Genomic DNA, 8,368 nt, shown 5'->3' with positions numbered 1-8,368 from the left:
TATCTTGTTGAACTTTGGCTTAAAGAAAACACTGTACTTGAGCTTTTTTATGTAGTCTCCTGGGCCAGACAGAGTGCTGAAAAGGCAGAAAGGAAGCAAGAGGCAAGAAAAGGAAAGACTATAAGCTACAACAACGGGAACGAACTGTGAATGAGTCTATTTGCACACATTGTACTGTATATTATTATACATTGTTATTATATGTTTGCCAGCTTAATTTGTCAGCCCCTTGAACACAACATTATTGAGCCAATGTGCTTCACATACTGTGTGAAACAAAAATAAAATGCATTAATTTTAAATTCATGACACAGCCATACACACAGTGAAGAAGTAGAAATAGTCAAAAGCCAAAGAGTAAAAGTGTTTCATGTATCGATGGATTTACATAATCTAATAGAAATAGGATGGTACGTTGTTTTATAATTAGGGGTCAGCTACTGAACAGCTGAAAAAGTGATGTATATGGACTTTTTTCGCAAGCTTTCATCATCTTCCTACCCTAGCCCCTAAAGTCCCGAAAGGTGATCTTTTTTATCTTGTGCACACAAGCTTATTAACTTGTTCACACAAGATAAAAACGATCACCATACTATAACTAGGGACTCTGTATTTTTCAGTGTGTGAATGACTGTAATTATCTGATCATGGTCACATGGACCCAGCTAATGCAAATGAAACCAACACATAACTTTATACAGTATGTTAGACTTACACCAGTTTATTTGAGTTTCTCATAACAATGGTTATGCAGGACATGAGCTTATCTCGAAGTTTATGGAAGTATTTAATTTGCACTGGTCATTAACAACTTTTTTGCAAGCAATAGCAGGGTTTGAGTTTCAATAGTCATATCATTTGGGATTTTAATTCCATACTGACAACATAGTTCCATTCATTAATACGCAGACCATGCTATTTATATAGTGCACATGATCTCAATATTTAATTTCACTAAGGCATGCTACATGATCAGTCTTAAAAATTTGGCATGGCAGAAAAGGATACCACCCTGGATGTACCGGTATTATGATGGCTGCGGAGCAACGAACCCTCCCATAAAACTAAATCCAAAATGAGTGTGACTATATATATACACAACAGATGAAGTATCAGAAGGGTGGAACTCCATGTCCACACCCTACATCATGACAACCTGCACAATGAGCGTGATCTCTCCCATGTTTGTTTTCCATGTTAAGCCTCATTAAGGGGCTCTGTCCTATAAAACTGTAAATTCCTCCTGGCAAGTGTTCCTCACACAAAATGACACTTATGTCACTGAGAACACGCTGAGATCACTGGCTCCTGTCTGGGGACTCCTCAAGAGCTATAACCAATAGAAACGAATAACAAAACACAGAGTAAGCTGAGAGATGAGAAACTGCTCTCAAAGCAATGCAGTTGGAGAGGAGTAGGAGACTTGGAGCTCTGAGGTGATGTGCTGTAAAATGTTGGGTTTCTGTTAATGGGCTTTGGGTGGCTGTTTTCCCCTTTAAAGCAACTTAGTGGTTACATTTCTGGTCTCTCACACGGACCTAACTTTTGCTATATCTTTCTGACCAAATTATTTCCATGACAATGGCACAGCCTTGGTGCTCCACTGCATGCAGTGACAGGAAGGGAATAAAAGATGACCAAAACAAATGCCTTGTTGCCATGGTACACCAAAACAAACTCTGCAGCGTGAGACAACTGTCTGGTTCATTGCCTGCATGGCTATTCTTTAGTACCAATGACATGATATGGGTCACACAGTGATAAACACGAATCAAGGGAAGGAAATGCAATTGTCTACTAAACAAAAGCAGTTGGAACTCAGAGCAGAAGGAAAGCCTCCTCCTTCCCCCTGAATATCATACTTTCCCTCTCTGTCTCCTTCCACATCCTTCTGAGGTTTCCATTATAAGAGTGACATCTTTTTTTATCCCATCATTGTTCCGTCTTCTAAGTAAGGAGCTCGGTCTGCAATTACTCATGGAGCTTCCTGTGCTACTGTTACCGGCTTCAGTCATTCTTCCCTCTTCAATAATTTCATTTTCAGAGTTTTGTAGCTACGCTCATAAGACCCTGTTTTAGACCTCGCGCGTGGAGTTTATAAACTTGGATGGGCTATACAAGATTTTGTTATGTTGAGAGCCGTTTGGATGATGGCATGAGACTACCACTCACAGTACTTTTTTTTAGAGGGGAGAGCCCTTGTTTTGTTGGACAATATTATCTTATATTAATAAGTATCTATGTTCTCTGAGTTCAAGCTCTTAAATCTTGAATAAACAGTTTAAGGTCAAAGGGATATGTATAATAATTTTATATAATATAATAATAGTTTTCTGAAGTTTGCAAATACTGGCTGGTTTTACATTTGGCTGTGCATGGATTTGCACGAAAAGTCTGCGGATATTTCACATATGGTGTAATTTGGAGGAAAATGTTTCCTATTAAAATAAGTGATTTCTTATTAAATCCATTTTTTTCTTTTAAGGATCAGCTATTCAGAGAAAAAGCCCACATTTCACTTCAAAGTGCCTGATTACAGGTTGTTTGAAAGGTATACATTAAACTCAAACTGTGACTACAAACTGTGAATTAGAGACTGTATAGCATGTTCCTAGAGGTACATATGGAACAGTTAATGCTGCATGTTGGATATTACATGGGTGCAGAGCTCACCAGGTCACGCATGCCTGTGTGTATGCTCAGATATGTGCGCCGTATCTCTAGCATCCTATCAATAGACGCCCTTGAGGGTGCTATAATAATCTTTACTTTAATGTGGTTCCCTGCTGTTGCAACCTCCTTCACAAGGACCCCTTGCTGTGGAATTAACAGGGTCTAATGGTATGTGATATCCAAGTATTTGCTATTTTCCAGCCAGGGCAGCCATTGCTGCATATCTCTGTTTGGTGGAGACTCAGGAGGACATATTTTGAGCTTCATACAAAGTAATGTGTAAATGCATTTGACCTGACTTATAGACTGAGTTAAATCAAAGCCAGGCAAAGATAATTTCTGACTGCATGCATGTCTTAAAAACAAAGCGTGGGTATATGTGAGCCAAAACCATGTTAGATGTTTCTGGCTAGATTACTTGAGGGAAAATGCATTTCAAGCTCTGAGAATGCTTTGAAGTATCTGGAACTGGATGGGCAGTAATGTGAAATGTAATTCTTGAGGCACTGTTCATATTGTGTCACTTAATATCATGTCATTATCATCATCTATCTGACCTGTCTTTTTTCCCTCCTCCTTTTTAACTGCATGTGTGTAATGAAGGATAAGGACGGACAGAGCCCTGCTCCTCTTTAGGGACAGATGATTATACATAAACACAGTGGCTATGCAGAGAGAGAAGGTAACCTTAAAAGAGTTCATAAAAAAAGCTGTCTTTATAAGTGGAGTGTTCTCTTTAGAGTACAGCACATAAATGAGAGCATATTTGGCATCCAGTTTGACGCTGTCCTGCACTATTAAGTTACTGAACTGCACCTCGTCATGGCACTGTGCTCCTGCCAACAGTTGTCCCTGGCTTTGCTAAAAAGCTGGTGCAGGCATCTGTCTTACCTGTGAAGTAGACGGCCTACTTTCCATCCACCGCACGTAATGGAGACAGCGGGTCCTGCTATGATGGAATGAGACCATTAACTGTTGGGTGGGTGGGTGGGGGTGGGGGTGTGTGTAACCATAGAAATGGGATGAATGCGATTCCGTCATTAGATCCCTTCATATTAAAACAACACGGCTCCATGGACCGACACCTTCATTTTGTCAGACCCTGTGAGAACTCTGCGACCTCAAACGCAACCCAAACAAGTTAAAGCTATTAATAATAACTTGATCAGACATCATCATTATGGGACTGCACTTACATGTACAAATAGCCTCTGAAAAAACTTCTGTTACAAATGTGTAGTCAACAGTGGATATCATTAAGTGTAATGGCTTCTAGGTAATTTCCTTAGTGTAATGAGATTTTACTGTGCACTGTGGGCAGGGGGTCCCATTCTCTTTGACCAGCCACAGTCCCTGCCAACTGAGAAATTTCTATAATGCAGCCTAGGATGAGCTGTTGATCTGTGGGTCATGAGAAAATGGCTCTACTACAGTAACAATGAATGAAGGTAGCGGCGGGGCTCTGTTTGTCTGGTAATCAAAATGATGGTCTCCTACAGTCAAGTGAGCAAAACAGATACTAATGACAACATGATAGAACTACACATCAGGGTATTATTGAGTTTTATGATGAACCTGTTATGTGGCATCCATCATCAGACAATAATTTTGTTGATATCCAGTGTAAACCATGCATCTCCAATTTTGTTCATTTTGAATTATTCAGAAAAACTGAATGTGTTATGGTGGAGCAAGAACAAGGTTGAGCACAACCCCCCCCCCCCCCCCCCCCCCAGCATGTGATCATGCAAATGAGTTCACTAGGATGCTATGAGCTACAAAAGAATTTAATTTAAACAATAACAATATGCATTTTCTAACCTTGTATCTTAACCCCCTTTGATTTTTTCAACAATGCTTGATCTTTTTTAACTGACTCCCTGTGAGATCAGTGTCGAATAACATAACTGTGGGACTTCTGATATGCACAAAATTAACTTCCTCATTATCTTCTTTACTGTAAAATTGTAATGAATTAATATTAAAATGATCTGTCTATGACAGAATTGCATTGGTCAGCATATTGCACTTTTGGTGTGAAAGCCCTGTAAGTACTCCTTCTGGATAAAGGAAATTCTCCTACTTCTTAAGCCAAAGAGGCCATTTATAAACTGATTGCTAACTGTATTATCTGGAAGGGGGGGAAAGCATTGCCAGAAAGCTGTTTTTTCTTTTTTCATGAAAAATTGACATTTTAGAGATACATGTATTTTTTTACAGGACAGTCATGTTTATGTACTGGAAGTTGTATTTGCCCCCAGTACTCATAGTTATTGTAAACTCTGAATGTAGGAAAACTAATACATCTGAAGAAAATCCTACAAAAACTAAAAGATATCTGGTCTAATATTATCTTACTTACATCTGTATATTAAAATGAGTGACAGTTCTTTGATGGCTGATCATTAAGTAACACATATATAGTGTTGTGTGTACAAAGTCAACAGTTTTTAGACTAAAATCTTATATACTATATATTATAATTATATAATATATTGCACACTTTTTCTGTGTGTGTGATGATACAGTCTGTATTTTTCTAAGAGAGTAGGCTACAGCTGTCTCTGAAAATATTAAGCCAGTGCCACATTAACCTGAAAGCCTTGGGTTTCATATAATAAACCATTAGGCATCTGGACAAACAGTAGAGAGGTGGTGAAAGGAGGATAGAAAGCACAGCGGACAATGTTTCCATTTCCCCCTCTCTTCCTTGATTTCCCTTATTTTCTTCTCTCTCCATCTGTAACCCTGTGTCTTGATTTCTCTTTTTTTTCAGTCTCTCTTGACTTCAGTCTGTTTTTCAGTTTCCCTACCATGCACATACACAGACTGGAGCACTGCTCATGTGTTCCATCTATGGTCCTGCTGTTTTAGGAAACCACCAGGGATATTTGATTCTCGTGCTCTGAGTCGTTTGATCTGTATTCCCTGTTAGCTCTTGCATGCAGCTTGGAGTCCCAGTAGGCAAAGAACAACAAAAGAATTAATTCCAGTGCTGTATCCAGTCAAAATAAAACACACCCAGGAGATCATACCAAATAACAACCCTTGTAAAAAACAAATCTTGAGCAACTGTGTTTTCACTGGCTGGTTGTTAAAGTCTTAAAGTCTGAAAGCAGGTTTGCAAACAAGGATGAAAATGTATCTAAATTAATTTCCTCCACCATAAATTTGCAGAATAACATTAACCACATTTTGTATAAGAAAATGAATTATGTAATTTCATGCTATTGGTATGTTCATATACAGTACATATGAATATATATTCAATGGCCACATTATTAGGTAAACTTTGCTAGTACCGGGTTTGAACCCCATTTGCCTTCAGAACTGCCTTAATTCTTTGTGGCATACTTTCAACAAGGTGTTGAAACATTCCTCAGAGACTTTGGTCTATATTGACATGATATCATCACACAGTTGCTGCAGATTTGTCGACTGCACATCCATGATACTACTCTACCGTTCCACCACATGCTAAAGGTGCTCTGTTGGATTGAGATCTGTTGACTGTGGAGGCCACTGGAATACAGTGAACTCATTATCATATTCAAGAAACAAGTTTGAGATGATTTGAGCATTGTGACGTGCATGATCCTGCTGGAAGTAGCTATCAGACGATGGGTACACTATCGTCATAAAGGGATGGACATGGTCAGCAACAATACTCAGGTAGGATGTCTTGTTGAAACAATGCTCAATTGGTACTAAAGGACCCAAAGAGTGCCAAGAAACTATCCTCCAAAACATTACACCACTGCCACCAGCCTGAACCTCTAATACAAGGCAGGATGGATCCACGCTTTCGTGTTGTTTATGCCAAATTCTAACCCTACCATCTGAATGTCGCAGCTGAAATTGAGACTTATCAGACCAGCCGACGTTTTTTCCAATCTTCTATTGTCCAATTTTGGTGAGCCTGTGTGAATTGTAGTCTCAGTTTCCTGTTCTTAGCTGACAGGAGTGGCACCCGGTGTGGTCTTCTGCAGCTGTAGTCCATCTGCTTAAATTTTCACCGTGTTGTGCGTTCGGAGATGGTATTCTGCACACACTGGTTGTAACGAGTGGTTATTTGAGTTACTGTTGCCTATCTGTCATCTCAAAACAGTGTGCCCATTCTCCTCTGACCTCTGACATCAACAAGGCATTTTCGTCCACACAACTGCCGCTCACTGGATATTTTCTCTTTTTCGGACCATTCTCTGTAAACCCTAGAGATGGTTGTACGTGAAAATCCCAGTAGATCAGCAGTTTTTGAAATACTCAGACCAGCCATGTTCGAAGTCACTTAATTCCCCTTTCTTCCCGATTCTGATGCTCAGTTTGACCTTCAGCAAGCTGTCTTGACCAAGTCTACATGCCTAAATACATGAAGTTTCTGCCATGTGATTGATTAATTAGCTATTTGTGTTAACAAGCAATTGAACAGGTGTACCTAATAAAGTGGCCAGTGAGTGCATAATATCAAACTGATAAAAGTTATTAGAACTGGCTCATCAGAAAAACATAGTCTTTAGATGATACCGTATTTGTGTATTGCGTAGTACATTTGCTATAGGAATAGTTTGACATTTTGGGAAAGACACTTTCTGGACGGGAATTATATGGAAAGATTCCAGTGTCACGTCTAAATGTTAAATATGTTAGCTTAGCATAAAGATAGACAACACAGGGAAACAGTTAGCCTGGCTCTTTCCAAAGGTAACAAAATCCCATGTCAAGCCAAAAATTTACAAATTGTTGTTTGTTTTTGCTCTTTGGTTTTAGTGTGGATTAAACAAAAGACATAATATAACACATTCATAATTTCCCTTTAAAGGTGTGGACAGGTGAATTTGTGAACTTTGGACAGAGCTGGGCTAGATGTACAGCTTTTATGCTAAACTAAGCTAAAGTTTGCTGGCTGTAGCTTACAGACACAGAATGGTATCAATCTTCTCATCTAACTCTGCAAGAAAGCAAATAAGCATATTTTGCAAAATGTCAATATTAAACTATACAAAGCTGTTCCTTTAATCTTAAAATAATGACTGACTGGATGCTGTTGTTTAACACACACTGCTTTCTGAGACTACACACGGCTGTTGTTTTCAAGCTTGCCAAGGTGTGAGCTTGAATAACACTGACTTCAAGATTTTTTAGACATGAACACATAAGCAGTGAAGCAGATATAAATTCTATCACCACATCATTGGTCTTGACCCCTCATGCTTCCCCTCATTGTGTATTTGTGTGTGTGTGTGTGTGTGTGTGTGTGTGGACTTTTTTTACTATATTTTTGGGGTCCAAAAACTGGGATTCCACTCCACACATACTTGTGGGGACCAAAATCCTGGACCCCAAAAGTTTAAAGTGCTGTTTGAGAGTTAAGACTTGGTTTTAGGATTAGGGGTAGAATTGGGTTAAGGTTAGGCATGTAGTTGTGAGTTGTTTGGGGCTAGGGAATGCATTATGTCAGTGAGATGTCCCCAGGGGGATAGAACAAACGTGTGTGTGTGTGTGTGTGTGTGTGTGTGTGTGAGAGAGACACCATAATGAGTTAAGCATTAAACGTTGGAGCCTGCATTCATTCAAAAGCAGTGACGTCGTCCACTGAGTTGAGCGAGGGGAGTTTTTGGGAGACCACTGCAAGTGGAACTCCTTTGCGAGGCTGGGCTGTAACCTGAAGCCAAAGAAGTGAGAAAGAGAGAGAAAC

The sequence above is a fragment of the Micropterus salmoides genome, unplaced genomic scaffold (assembly GCF_014851395.1).
Source record: "Micropterus salmoides isolate LMB-PRFRI ecotype aquatic unplaced genomic scaffold, ASM1485139v1 Ms_hic_scaffold_8, whole genome shotgun sequence".
NCBI lineage: Eukaryota > Metazoa > Chordata > Actinopteri > Centrarchiformes > Centrarchidae > Micropterus > Micropterus salmoides.
Note: the sequence above shows the minus strand (reverse complement) of the source record.